The 14,766-nt window shown below is 47.1% G+C and overlaps 1 protein-coding gene across 1 annotated transcript in view; it reads left to right on the top strand.

Annotated features, from left to right (window-relative positions):
- Positions 1–6,947: 6,947 nt before the first annotated feature.
- The window catches only part of FAM120B (family with sequence similarity 120 member B), an 84,433-nt gene continuing 76,614 nt past the window's right edge, over positions 6,948–14,766 (top strand). Inside the window, exon 1 of the mRNA XM_068551107.1 lies at positions 6,948–7,031. The gene's annotated coding sequence lies outside the window, so the exon portion shown is untranslated. The remainder of the gene's footprint in view (positions 7,032–14,766) is intronic.

Below are 14,766 nucleotides of genomic sequence, written 5' to 3'. Positions count from 1 at the left end.
CATCCGGAGGTCGCGGGCACCTGTCGCCGGTCCCGGCGCCCGTCAATCACCCGGCCCGCGGGGCGGGGCGCGGGCCGGGCCGGAACCGCGAGGAGGCCGCCCCGCCCGCCCGTCCCAGCCGGACCCGAGCTGCCCTGCGCGACTGCGCCGTCCTTCCCCGCCTCCCACCTCTTTTCTGCGAGCATCTGCCCGCAGAGGAACAGATGTGGGCACCTGCGGTGACAGGCCGCATATGTTCCATCCTATTCACAGGCATTCAGACGTGGCTACAATGAGCGGCCTTTGTGCGCACAGTCACTAAATATATTAATCTGCACTCCCCAGAGCACCGGGCTGTTTAATTTTTCACTAGCAATAACATCTGATCTAATCCTTAAATCGGCTCCCAAAAGCCTGCCCTCCCGCCCTCCTTTTTTTCCTCTTTCTCCCCACCCCCTCCCGAAAAACGTGTGAAGCTATTCAACCTTCCACCTGTTGCCTGCTGAACTGGGCGTGGGTTCCTGCAGCATCTGATGTCGGTCGGGGCAGGGGGTGGAGGTGGGATTGGGGGCGGGCGGGGGCGACTGTGCGGGGGATGCTGCCTGGCCACATGGGCACCGCCAGGGCCTGTGCACCAGAAGGAAAGTAAGCGCAACGTGCGAGGGTGGCTCCCGAATGTTGGGCAAACAAAGAACGATGATTATTAAACAGCTTCCAAAGCAGCCCAGCATTCCCATCCTCTCCGTGGAAGCGCCTTGAAAATGTACACGTTCCCATTTATCTTTTTGTTTATTAAACTCTGATGGTCATTATAAACACTGGTCAATAGGCCACACAGCCAAAAGGTAACATAAATTTCAGATGTACGACTTAGATTTTTTTTAGCGATTTTGTTGCATGACTCTTTTATCTTAGCATCCCGTATTCTGTTTTGGTTTGTTTTCGGTCACAATGAGTCCCTTAGTGCCATTGTGGGTGTCACAATGCAGACGGACATCGGGCTGTGAATGAAGACAGAGGCAGTTTAAACAAACCAAGCTCTTTCTTTCCTTTCCGTCCATTGTACTATGAATGGGCCTTCTGCATTCGGCTGCTAGGAGACGGCTTTGCAAAGCCCTACTCCAGTAAATGGGCTGGAGAGAAAGGGACCCCAATAAACAGCCTAAGTATTGGAGAAAAAAGGGGGACAAGTTTAGGCAAATGTTTTTCCACCTTCGCACCAACACCTTTCCTAATCTCAAACCGTAAGACATACTTTCCAGCAGTTTCCTTCCTTCTTGTCACTGTAATTCTTACTCCCCCCCCCCCGACCCCCCACACCTCCTAGGAGACGCAGAGTGGGGACAGCACTGGCTCACCATTGAGATCTGTTTCCAAATGCTGCTTTGTCTCAGGAAAGTAGAATGGGGCATGGGGCTGTTTATCAGTCATCATCGCTAATAACTAAGGATTGCAAACTGCTCTCAAAATGAATGCCTGGAGGTGTTGCTAGGTAAGTAGGGGCAGGGTTGGTGAGTCTGTATATTTAAGGAACAATCATGAACTATGAATTGTTTTCGTGGTAGTTGGAACTGTTCTTATTAACATAGGTAGGTTAACTGAAGCAAGAAACATAGCTGTTTTCAGGTCAAGGGCCCAGCTCGAGTACATTAGGGAATGACCCACCACCACCACCCGCGTTTCTCAGGGGCCAAAACGAAGTCATAGGCCACCACCGACCCAAACGCAGTCAAGGGAAATGGGAGAACCACGATTGGCTTATCTCAATCACAGTTCACAGCTGGGGCGACTGTCAGACCCAAAGCACATGGCAATGAGAAGGCCAGTTCATTTAGTCATGTATTCATTCATCCACTCACTGCTCAAGGGGCTGGAGATCCAGAGTGAAATCAGACCTGCTTCCTGCCACTAGATGAGTAGTACAAGTAGAGAAGTGTCGCTTGGTCTTTTATTTTCGGAAAGAGTTTTTGTAGGATTAATATGTCTTCCTTCAATGTTTGAATAGAACTCACCAGTGAGACGACCTGGGTCTGGAATTTTCTTTTTTGGAAGGCTTTTACTTACAAATTCAACTTAATATAGGGTTTAAGAAATATAGGGTTACTCAGATTTCCTATTTTTTCTTTGGTCAGGTTTGGTAATTCATATGGTTCAAGGAATTTCTTCATCTCATCTAAAGATGTTCAAATAGTCTCCTTTTTACCCTTTGGTGTTAGTAAAATCTGTGATACCATCCTCCATCCTTATTACGGGTAATCCGTGTCTCCTATCCTTCTATCATGATCAGTACAGCTATGGGTTTATCAGCTTAATTGATCTTATCAAAGAACAGTCTTCTTTCAGAATCTCCATCCTTCACTGCCTGTTGCCTAATGTCTAAAAATAGTAATCTCATATATTTTATCTAGTTTTCTAGTTGTTTACAGTGGAAGGACAAGTTCTGTAGGAATTATTCCTTCATGCGCAGAAGCTGAAAGTTACGATACTTTTGGCTGCAAATAGCAGAAAACCCTAATTTAATATTCTTAACTGTAAGGAAAAGACATCATCTCATAGAATGAGGAGGTAGAGTGGTTTTAGTTAACTTCTGGCTCAACCATGTCGTCAAGGCACAATGTGCCCTCCATCTTTCTGCCCCACCTTTCCTGTCTTGCTGGCTTCCAACATGGGTTAGCTCTCTCTGGTGACTGCATGAAGCCTGCAGGGATCCAAGAAGTCACAAACAGACACAAGGATGGCCAGTAGAGGAAGAGGACAATTTCTTTCTATATGATGCTCTTTTGTCAGTGATAAAACAATTCTGTAATATTTAATGTGGATCAGCCATGTAGAAGTCGGTATGTTTTAACGGTTGTAGCTTTTTTTCTTTCCCAGTTTTTGGGAAACATTTTACTCTCCCTTAATTCCCAACTTCTCCCTACTTTCAACCTACAGTTTTCTATTTTTCTTCCTTTCTTTTTGTCCCTGTTTTTCTCTCTTATGTAAATCCTTCATCCCCTGTTTTTAGATTCTCCCACGAACTGATAAATCTGATGTGTACAGTAGGGCACAGGAAAGTGTCTATAGGTGGTATGAAACAGAAGGTGGGGAAAAGGATGTGAAGAGTCTCTTGTAAATCTTTGTGCTCCTTTTACACTGATTTCTATGTACAACTTTTCCTTTAGTGTCCTAGGAAAGAGACCTGGAAGTAATCTTTGGCTCTTCCTTTCCTTCACTGTAGTGTATGGTAGTCGTAAAAAATTTTAAGAAGCCATTAGAATTTAGACAGATTCGAGTTTGAGTAATAATTGTGCCACTTACTACCATTGTACTAGTTACTTAATCACTTTTTAAAACTTATAATATTTTCCTTTTATCAAAGTAATATACTTACAGAGTTTAAAATTCAAATAGTACTTCTAGATTTACAAAAAACAGCAATTTCCTACATGACGCATTCCCACTCCCAATTCTTTCCTTTCTAACTCGTAGCTACTTTTGAAATTTATTCATATTTTAAAAAACTTTCTAATGCTATGTCTTTTTCAGTTGTGTACATTGTCTATGGACTTCCTAACTCTAGAAGATGAAGGTTTAACACTTCCACCTGATTTCCTAGACACATGCATGTTTATGAACGCATAGAAGATCACCTCCCATTTTTTCAAAAATAATTATAGTACCCTTTTGATTAAATTACCATTCAGCATTTACCTCATTAAAATTATGGAATCATTATTCACAGCTGAGGCATATGCTACGATTACGTTTTCTTTTTTGTACAATTTTGTCTTTACTGGATTCAACAATTGCCGAATTTATTTGCTTATTGACTTTTCTATGTACCTATTACATATTGTCACCAAACCCTGAAGATCTCCTTTTAAAACACTCAAACAGGGCTTCCCTGGTGGCGCAGTGGGTAAGAATCCACTTGCCAACGCAGGGGACATGGGTTCAAGCCTTGGTCCGGGAAGATCCCACATGCCGCGGAGCAACTAAACCCATGCGCCACAACTACTGAACCTGCGCTCTAGAGCCCGCGAGCCACAACTACTGAAGCCCTCACGCCTAGAGCCCGTGCTCCGCAACAAGAGAAGCCACCGCAATGAGAAGCCCGTGCACCGCAACAAAGAGTAGCCCCCGCTCACTGCAACTAGAGAAAGCCCGTGCTCAGCAATGAAGACCCAACGCAGCCAAAAATAAATAAATAAATAAAATAAATTAAAACAAACAAACAAACAAAAAAACACTCAAACACCTCAGGCATTCCATGGACTGGCTTTTTCCTGGAGATGTGTCTCTAGCTTTCTCCTGGGATTTCCCACCTCTCTCTTCACTTGGATTCCCTACTGTCTGGGTCCTAAATATTCCTTTTTCTTGGCCTCTTAGTTTTGGAGAATATCCTCCAGCAGGTATCTGAGATAAAGTATTTGGTAGAAAATATTTTTGAGCTGCATATCTGAAAATATTCTACCCTCACAATTATAACTAATATTTTGATTTTGAGTAGAATTCCACGTTAGAATTATTTTCTTCAGAATTTTGAAATTTAGTGCTCCACTGAATTTCAGTTTCCTGTAATTCTATTGAGACTTTCCATGCCATCCTGGTTTCCAATCCCTAAATGTGACATTTCTGCTTTTCCTTATGGAAAATCTTTAAGGTCCTTTCTCTGCCCCTGGTGTCCTGACATTTTGTGATGATGTGCCTTCATGTGAATCGTCGTAAGTTTGTTGTGCTGGGCGTTTGGTGGGTCCTTTCCATATGAGAACATGTCTTTTAGATCTGGGAACTGTTCTTGAATTATTGCTTGAATAATGTCCTCTACTTCATTTTTCTGTCCTCTATCCTGTAACTCCTATTTTTCAGATGTCAAACTTCTTAATCTTCTAATTTTCTTATGTCTTTCTCTTTCTCCATCTTTTTCTCTTCTGTCATGAGAGATATCAAATTTATCTTCTCTTTTATCAGTTTTTAAGTTTCAACTACTGCTTTTTTAATTTTCAAGAGCACATTTTCTGAATGTTCTTTTATATACTTTTTTTCCTTTCCCTGGTATATGATCTTCAGAGACTGCAGATCATGAAGTTTTTCATAATATTTTTCCTCTTCCTAGTTTGTTTGTTCCCTTTTTTGCTGTCTTCCTCCAACGTCTGTTGGCCTTGGTCATCTGTGCATATTTAGGACGGGCAGAGCCAAGTGCCGCCGAGTGGCAGGGCTCACACAGGGCGGTGAGTGGGGCTGTGGTCGGCCTGCCTCCTCTGCTTCCACGGTCTGGCTCCGGGGGTCTGCGCTGTCTGTCTGTGTGAGGCTCCTGCTCCTACAGTCCGGGATGCCTGGCTTCTCCCTCACACCACCTGAATCCCTACCTCCATCGCTCTCCTCCGTTTGCCCCTCTGCCCACAAGTCCTCCTTCTTCTAATCCTGCCTCAGGCCCCACCTGCCCTTCCAGGCTCAGCTCTCACATCGTCTCCTTGCTGCCTTCTTCATCCACGTGTTCTAAGACTTTATGTTTCACTTGTTCCCTGATACCTGAAGTGTGTGTTTGTCTCCCCAACCACCCGTGCACTCAAGGCTCGAGACCATTTCACATACTGTTGGTGTGACCCTATGGCACCCAGCAAGTATTAGGTGCTGAGCGCTCTTTATTGATTTTAGAAAAAAATATCAACAGGAAATGAAAGCCTTGTATGCCGAAGAGATGGCTTCCCAAATTATTTAATACATACATATGGTGTCACTTCAATTTGGTAATGCTTTTTTTTTTTTTTTTTTTTTTTGGTGGGAGGGCGGGTAGATCTTAGTTCCCTGACCAGGGATCGAACCCATGCCCCCTGCAGTGGAAACTGAGTCCTAACCACTGGACCACCAGGGAATTCCCATCAATTTGGTAATGCTTTTTGAGTGCTTGATCTGCAAGAGACTCTGCAGGAACAATATTTGACCATCTTATTTCCCTGATGGAAGCCTCCAGCTCCCTGGGGCTTGCAGCAGCCCTCCTGAAATATGTCATGTGTAAAGATAGGTTTTGAGATGCATCTTAAATAACTTGATATCATTAATTGAAGTTTGTCAAGTATTTACTTAAAAAATAAGTTAGATTGGTTTCAAAGTTATTCTTCTGTCATAACACTTGGCTACCAAAATGTTCTCTTGGTTGTAGAGAAAAGGGTGGCGTTGTGACTAGAGGAATGGGAATTGTGTATAATCTGAAGCCTGCCTATCTCCCAGCCCAGGGGAGCATGTCCTTAATGGGAACCTTACTGGCCTTAAAGCAGATGCAGAAACAAAGTCGAGGCGGTGGCTTCCAGAGTCCAAACTCCTTAACGTGAGACGCAGACACCGCACGACCAGGCAAGCGCGCGTCCTCGCTTCCTCCCCTCCTCCACTGCCGTGGCTGCCCGCCCCGGAGCTCTCATGCCCCGTTCCAGACCGCAAGCCTGCCCACTAAAACTGTGGGCTCCAGAATAGTTCGGGTGGCCGCCGCCGTCACAGCAATGCTAGCAAGGCTCCTCTCTACCTAGTGCTTGCTGTGCTCTGCTGTGTCCTTGGTCAGCCCGCGCTGGGAAGCGCCGCCCTCCTCCAGACAGTACAGACACCGAGGCCCAGAGTCGAGGTGGACAGCGCGCCAAGGTCCCTTGGCTGGAAAATCCACCCGTTCTGGACCCCCGGCCGCCTGCCTCCTGCGGGGCCCGGGCTCAGGGCCAGCCTGCCGTCTCCTAGCAGCCCGCACCGCCCTCCCGGCGCTCTTCCGCCAAACTGCGGCGTCAGGGCCCAGGCTCGCGTGTCCGCACCACCAGTGGCCCAAAGCGCCAGCGGGTGAGCCAGCGGCAGCCGAGCGAGGCGTGACCCCGACCTCCACGCACCGCGCGGTTTCCGAGGCAACGGGCGCTGCGCCTGCGCATCTCGCTCCCCGGCGCCTGTGGGGCCCGGCCGCGCAGGCCCCGCCCACCGAGCGGGCGGGGCGGTCTCTCGGGCGGAAACGCCCGAGCGGAAGCGGAAGTGCGCGGCGGCTGCGACGGGCCGAGGGTTGTGCGGGCGCGTCTCCGGCTGTGCTGGCGCATCTCTAGGTAGGGCCGGGCCTGTGGGGCCAGCGCGTCTGGGCCGCTCTCGGCCGTCGCCTCGGCGCGGCGGCTGCGCTCGTGGTTCTGCGCCGTCGCGGTCCCTGGGCCGCGTCTCCCTCACCGCATGTCCCCACAGCCGTGCGCCCTGCCTGCTCCTCCCGCTGCCGCTTTGGCCCGACCCCTCCCCGGAAAGAGATGTGCAGTTCCGGGTCGCCGTGTGGTCCCTGTCGGCCGTAGGGAGGTGTCCTCTGACCTTTGCACTTGGCGTCTCCGAACTTGGGTGCCTTCCCCAGTGACCCGTCTGTTCTGAGCCGGGACCGTAGCACCCAGCAAGCACCATGCCCTCCGGGGAATAAAGGCTGGCGGGATGACGCCTAGGTGGCTGAGAGGATGATATGTCCATGTCGGCCAAGGAGGGGCCAGAAGTTTCTATACGGGGGGGGGGCGGATTCCAGCTTAGTTTCGAATAAGTGGGAGTTGGGAGGTGCTGAGGGGCAAGAGGCCATTCATTCCTTCAGAGGGAACAGAATGCTCAAGACCTGCAGGTTTGAGACTGCCTGACATATTCTGGGAGAGACAGGGTGCTAGAGCTGGGGATGGCAGGAAACTCAGGGGAATTGGGAACAGGGAAGTGATGTGATCGGATCGTAGTGTTAAAAGAGTCATCTGGCAGGCGTAGGGATGGTGGTGCTGGGTGACTGCATGTGATAAGAGGGCTTTTGCAGCCATTTAAGGAAGAAGTTTTAGGACTGAAAACCTGGAAATGGTAGTGGGGAGAACTTGGAGGTGAGTTTGATGGGGTTAAAGTGAGGCCGTGGTATTTCCAGTGACTTCCACATTTTTGGCTTGAGCGCCTGAGTAGGTGATGCAGAGAATGAGAACCACAGAATGGGGACAGGTCTGCAGCATCAGGTTCCTCACCTGTCGCCTCCCAAATGTATTACGCTCTGGTTCCTCCGTGTCTGGTGTCCTCCTCCTGTTTCGTCCTCCATCTCTGTCATTTCTGAATCGTGGCCTCCCATCCTCATGTGCTCTGTGGCCTGCCCACGTTTGGGCCTTTCTGTTAGGAGCTACCACTCCTGCACCACCACAGCCTTCACACATTCTCTATGTGTCGATTTCCCCATCACCCCATCTCTGCCATCTCTAAGCTCTGCCGTAGGGGTTTTCCCCCAACCTGGCCATCTCTCCCTCCCAGGACTGCAGTGGTGCATTCCTTATTGGTTGTGTTCAAGGAAAGCAGTGAGAACACCTTGGCTGTGTCGGGTCGCACACTACTCATCTCCACACATACCGTTTCCTGACCACCTTACCTCCCAGTTTCTTTGTGTAATTTCGAACAGGCATGTCTATCTTCCAGACATGGAAATCTCTAATCACTTCTGGCCTTCGGTTTTCTCGTCTGTGAACTGAGAAGACCGCAGTAGGTGTTGGTGGAGGTCACTTACAGTTTTTACTATTCTGAGGTTCTCCCTACTCCCTGAGCCTGAATCAGTGTCATTTATGGGGCAGGTTTACTGTAAAGCTAATGAAGTTCAGGCTTCAGGGTCCTCGCTTTCACAGGCCCCTTCCAAGGCACTGGGAAAGACCTCAGGGGTCTTGTGTTTATAATTTTGTATTTTTATTTATTTATCTTTAAAAATTTATTTATTTTTGGCTGCGTTGGGTCTTCGTTGCTGCGCGCGGGCTTTCTCTAGTTGCGGCGAGCGGGGGCTACTCTTTGTTGCGGTGCGCGGGCTTCTCACTGCAGTGGCTTCTCTTGTTGCGGAGCACGGGCTCTAGGCGTGCGGGCTTCAGTAGTTGTGGCTCGCGGACTCTAGAGCGCAGGCTCAGTAGTTGTGGCTCATGGGCTTTGTTGCTCTGCAGCATGTGGGATCTTCCCGAACCAGGGATCAAACCCGTGTCCCCTGCATTGGCAGGCGAATTCCTAACCACTGCGCCACCAGGGAAGTCCCATAATAGTGTATTCTTTTTTAGAAGAGGGACCTCAAATTATATGTTTCAGGCCCTACAGTACTTGGATCCCTACGAAACTGGCCATTAGTCATATCCTGCTGTCTTGGTTTTTGTGTTCTTGTCCTTCAGACTTTCCCCTCCCCACCTCCTACTCCTCCTTGTGTGTGCCTCTTATTGAGGCTTAGAGAGAAAATATGAATGAATGGAGCTGGTCAAACTCCTGCTGTAACCTGGCTTTGGTTTGCTCTTGGGTCAGGAAGAGAGGTGTCAGATTGGCAACTTAGCACCGTGGGCAGAATCTTCACAGCAGTGCATGTGTTTGATTTGCTTGTCTGCTGGGTTGCCATCTCTTTCAAGAAAAGGTTGAAAGTAAGAAGGGAAGTCCACTTAATTGAGATCATAAAAGCAATTCTTATCTCTATGGAAACTAGAATCATACACTGGAACTTCATTCAGAGGAATTAATTGCATCCTTATTTTATTAGTTTGAAAGTGAGGCAACCCTTATGCTATCAGTTACTTTTATAGAGCTTTATAATAAGTGTGAATAACTTTTACATTTTCATTTGCTTTTAGAAGCAAATTTCTGTTTCTTTACAAGGTGTTCTGTTGGAAAAGTCTTCAGAGTTAAAACATGTTATTTAAGGTTTAAATTATTTATATAAATATAATAAGATACTTCTAAAGGATTTTATAGTAGTAGTTTAAAATCTGCCAAATTGAGAGGTAAATCATTACCTTATTTTTACAAATAAGGAAATCAATGATGTACAAAGAGAGTCAGTGATTTGTCTTCAGTCAGCCAGTAAATCAGGGCCATTGCTAGCTAAAAAAGCCAGGTCCTAAGCACCCTTTTCCTTATAAAAACGTATGGTCCAGAGAAGGAGGAGTCCATTTAAGTCAGCTCTTACTGTCGAATGCTTACTATAGCATGGACCGAGTTTATATTTCCCCATACCTGTCCAGCTGCACGCCCGTGTGCATGCTAGGCTGTAGAAAGTACACAGCAGAGATGGATGCTTTCCCCATCAGTCCTTGAGCCCGAAGAATCAACTCAGTACAGATTCGTGTAAGTTACTGTAAGTCATTTATAATAAAGCGGTTGGCAACCAGGACAAGGGGACAGTAAGTCTTTGAACAGCAGAGTTTGCTGGATAGTTCAGTTTTGGATTTTTGCCCATTAAGCACCAAAATTTCACATTTAGGATGGAAATCTTTCTAAAATAGAGTATTTCCCTGCTTTTTACATTTTTAAAAAATTTTTAAAAACATTTTTTAAATTAAAAAAAATTTTTTATTCTTAAATTAAAAAAAAAATTTTTTTTTTTTTTTTTTTGGCCACACCACAACAGCTTGCGGGATCTTACCCCAGGCCCCCTGCAGTGGAAGCGCAGAGTCCTAACCGCTGGAGCCATTCCCTACTTTCTTAATAGAGTGTGCTAAATGTGATATGAACTTTCCCTAACCCCTGTGATATGATCTCAAGTAAACATTTTAAACATAAAATTTGTGATGCAAACGGTGTTCGGGCTCGTTGAGGCACATACAACTGTTCTCCCTGTTATTTGTTTGGAGTTTTTATGTCTTTCGGCCCCTTTCAGTTTTTCTGTCCCTTTGCTTTCCCCAGGTCAGCTGTTAGAGGTTCTGACCCTTGTCACTATGTGCATGCCTGCAAATGCCCTTTCCATACTTTCCTTTACTGTGGACTTAGGAGCTAATTGTTAGAACTATGGAGAAAAAGAATTTATAGATGATAAATCAGAGCCTGAGAAGTCGTTTATGAATAAATTATTTCAGTTTTACCTGTGAATTTTAAAATTTATATTGGAGTCTTATCCTAAATTCTGGATACATGAGGCGTAAGTTTTTGTAGGTGGCAGACATTTTCCTTTTCTATGTTCATTGACTTGAAGGGGTTTTGTAGCGCTGCAGTCGGGTGGGGAAAGGCCCAGGGTCCAGCCTTCTGGGTTGCTCCTTCAGTCCAGATGTTCTGTTGGGCCCCTGGGACTGGGAGGACCTTCAGAAAGGAGCGCTCTGGGCTAAGCGCGTGCCCCGCAGGCTGACTGCCATGCGAGTTGGTGTTCCGCGCGCCGGCAGCCAGATCACTCTGAAGTGCAGTGTTGGGGTGGGGGCTCCCCTAGTGAGAGGAACCGGCTTCGGAGGCAGGTGGATTCAAATCCCGGCTTTGCCGTTGCTGTTTGTGACCTCAGGCAGGTGACTGAGCAGCACACACTGCTGGCTGCCGCCCAGCAGGCAGCCATTCCTGCCTTCGTCGCTGGCAGGCGTGCCTCACAGTGAAGTCTGAACAAAACTTGATAGTGTGCCAGTGGGACGAGAGGGGTGTCTGCCGTGGGGCTTGTAGAATAAGCTGCACGTATTTAAAGTGTACGGCTTGGTGTGTTTTGACATGTGTTTGCGCACCCCCAGGCTTGCTTCTTTCCTGACGGACCCTGAGCCTTTGCTCCCTCTTTCAAGGTGCATGTCTTAGGGACTTTGTCTTGCTCGTTGCTGTGCCCACAGCTGCTAGATCTTTGGTATATGGGGGGGTGGGGGGGAGCAGAAGAGCCTCTCTGTACCCTCCTTTGTATTTTGCAGCAGGAAACAGGGCTCTGCCTCCCTGCAGTGTTGGGGTTCTTCCACATCCACGTGAGGGAGGGTGCTGGGCGGTGCCCGGGGTAGCTGGTTTTCTCCAGTCCGGCCTGCCTCTCTCCCTCCTCCGCAGCACAGGCAGGGCAGTGCTTCTAAAAAGCGCTTGCTTAAGAGCCCTGAGCAGCATCTGCTTTCCCTTAGGATGCAGTGTACACGTGCGTGCGGCTGTGGAGACTCTGGTCGCTGCGCCTCTTCATCTCTCCAGACTCTTCTTCCCTTACTGCAGAGGTTCTGGCCAGACTGAGGGGTTTTGTTTTTGTTTTTTTTCCCCCATTTTCCATGTTGAAGAACACATTTATGATACAGTAAATAAAGTTGCAGGTTAAACTACCTAATAGAACAGATATTTTAAGCACCTTAGAAACACTGATTTAATAATAAAAAAGACACTTTATGGACTTAAAAAAGATTCATCCCTTATTCCTCTCGCTCACGCCCCCCGTCCGCCTGCTCTCCCCCTCCCTCTGGCTGTGCCTGCTGGCTCTTCTGCCTCATGTCAGGGCCGCTTGGCCTGCCCTTCCTCGGGAGGGCCGTCGCGGATCCCAGGTCTGGGTTGGGTCTTCCTGCTGAATATTATGCACGCTCTCTGCTTTTCTCTGCCCTATAGTAATACCCAAGTGATCATTGCTTGTTGGAGGTTTTCCTGCTGGAGCATAAGCTGCCAGAAGGCAGGGACCCTAATCTGTCTTAGTCATAGCTCCACGTCTGCTGTAGTGATGACAAAGGTAGTTGCTGAATGAATAAACCCGATTTATGTCTAAATAAAGTTACCTGGTGTCACTGAGGAGAAGTAAGTGTGAATGAGTTACAACTACAGCTGGGGAAAAATGACCAATATGTGCTTTTGCGTTGACTCAGCAGTTTCACATCTAAGATTAATCCCAAGGAAATGATCAGAGATAGTGTGTTCAGAGATGTGTATTCACTGATGTGATTGACATTCTTATTTATGGCATGCAGCATTGGAAATGAATGTTCAACAGTAGGGTTAAATAACTCCTATTATGTCTACATGGTGCATCCATTAAAAGTGACACTGCAGGAGAAGGTTAACGTTATGACTTGGCAATATATTCATAATAAACTAAGACACAGAAGTAGATCATAGAAAAGCATGATCCCAATTTTTAGTAACAATGAATAATTAAAAAAACTAGAAATACGTACTCAAATGTTTGTTGTAGTCATCCTTGGAAGATGAGATTATGAGTAGTTTTTTTTCTTTCTGTGCTGTCCTTAATTTCTGCAAAGAACATGGCGACTTTTTTTTTCGTGGCTACTTTTTTAATCAGAAAAAAAAATTTTATAAATAAGTACGTTCCTGATATTAAAAAGTAATATAGGTAGTAAAAATCATAAATACAGTAAAGCCTGACTAAAATTTATATGGCTTTGTTTTAAATTTTGAGATAATTTAATAATTTTGACTTGTGCTGGGCTTATTTCACTAAACTTTAGCAACTAATGAAAAATGTTTGATGACCAAATTTATAATATAAATAAAATTGCATCACAACAATTGAGTCTTATAAACCTCATTTTGCATATAAGAAGAATGAAGTTAACTTGCTCCAAGATTCACTGCTAGTGCGTGGAGGTTAGAATTTCAACTCAGCTCAGTTTTGTTGTAGAGCCTTCCCTTCTGTCAGCAGTGCTGTGCTGCCCAGTGTTCTGTCTTTTTCCCTAGGACGCAGCCAGGAGGGGTTGAGCTCCCAACTCCATCTGCCACGCACGGTTTTCTGAATGTTGGCGTCAGTGGTCATGGCCAGACTGTGGTCCGGAGGGTCCTCCAGGGAGGGCACCCTGAGTCTGGAGTCATGACGGCTGTAGGCTTTCCATTTCTACTTTGAATAAACTTTATTGAGGTTGGAGTTAGCGTTAAAACATCCCCCTGACACTTGTTAAGACAGTGAGAAGGACTCTCTTCAAGACTTGAGTGGGGAGAGAGGCGGGCTCAAGTTCGAACACAGCACAGACACCGGGGGATTGAGAGCCTGCAGCAGAGGGAGGGCCAGTGGGACCGGAGGGCGGGGGAGCAGCTAGACCCGATCTTGGGGAGGGTCACGTGTCAAGGGGGGGGGGTTGCTCAAGCTGACTCAGCAGGAATCTGGCTGAAATTGGTAAGGATGACCTTGCAGCTCAAGGTGGAGGCCTGTCGAGAAGAGGGCCCAGGAGCCTAAGTTTGGTCAAGGAGAGCGTGTTGGCCAGTAGTTCCGCGAGTCCCGTGTGGAGGCCTCTGACGCAGGGAGACCAGCCTGGGCGCAGCCCCCCCGGGACCACCCTCGGTGAACCGCTGCCCTGGCTGTGCATTCGTGAATTCCAGCAAACACTGGGCAGTTGCTGTGTATCGTGTGCTGGCCTGGGACACGTTTTCATCTCTGAATTTTCAGTCCCTGTTCTTAACCCTGCTGTGTTGAAAGGGTCCCTGTAAGTTCCTCTTTTTAGCTGGGGCTAAGGGGGAGGAGAGGAGAGAGCAGACTTCAGACCCTCCACTTCAAGGTGTGAGGGGCCTCATGAGAGGGCCCAGGCCCAGGCAGCAGGTTACCACTGAGAGAACAATTGTCCAAGACTCAGACACGAAGCAACGGAAAAAGAGGACTGTATGTTCTTCACTGAATCCTGGGACATTGTCCAAGAGATCCTTCCAAGATTATTCAGTTTTCTAACAGAAGGTCCCTCTCTGTTTTACTTTGCTGTTTACTCTTCACGAGAGCTCAAACACCGTGATGTTACATGTTAACTTGTAGATTTTTGTCTTGTCGAGACATTATTTCTGTCTGATAAAGATCTATTCAAAGGTTATGGTTCTATTTCTGTAGGACATTAACCCAGTTCGTCTCCAACTTTAAAAAGCTCACTTTGGTTGGCCAGCTCTTCAGATGCGCTCGGAACTGGCTCACTGTCCCTGTGTCCAGAGTGACTCTCCATGTGTAGCTTTTGACCCCGTTCTCTCAGTGGCAGATAGGGTGCATATGTGTTTTGCTGAGCCCTGCCTCTCTCTTCATTTCTCTAAGTGTGTGTCCGCTGAAAGACTGTGAATAAAGGAGCTTCTGGGCTTTTCTCTCCAGGCTTCATTTACTGGTAGCCCAGTACATTGGGATTGGTCTGGGTGTAAGGAGAACGGAGCCATTGCTAG

The sequence above is a fragment of the Eschrichtius robustus genome, chromosome 9, assembly GCF_028021215.1.
Source record: "Eschrichtius robustus isolate mEscRob2 chromosome 9, mEscRob2.pri, whole genome shotgun sequence".
Classification (NCBI taxonomy): Eukaryota; Metazoa; Chordata; class Mammalia; order Artiodactyla; family Eschrichtiidae; genus Eschrichtius; species Eschrichtius robustus.
This window is presented reverse-complemented; position numbering and strand designations above follow the sequence as displayed.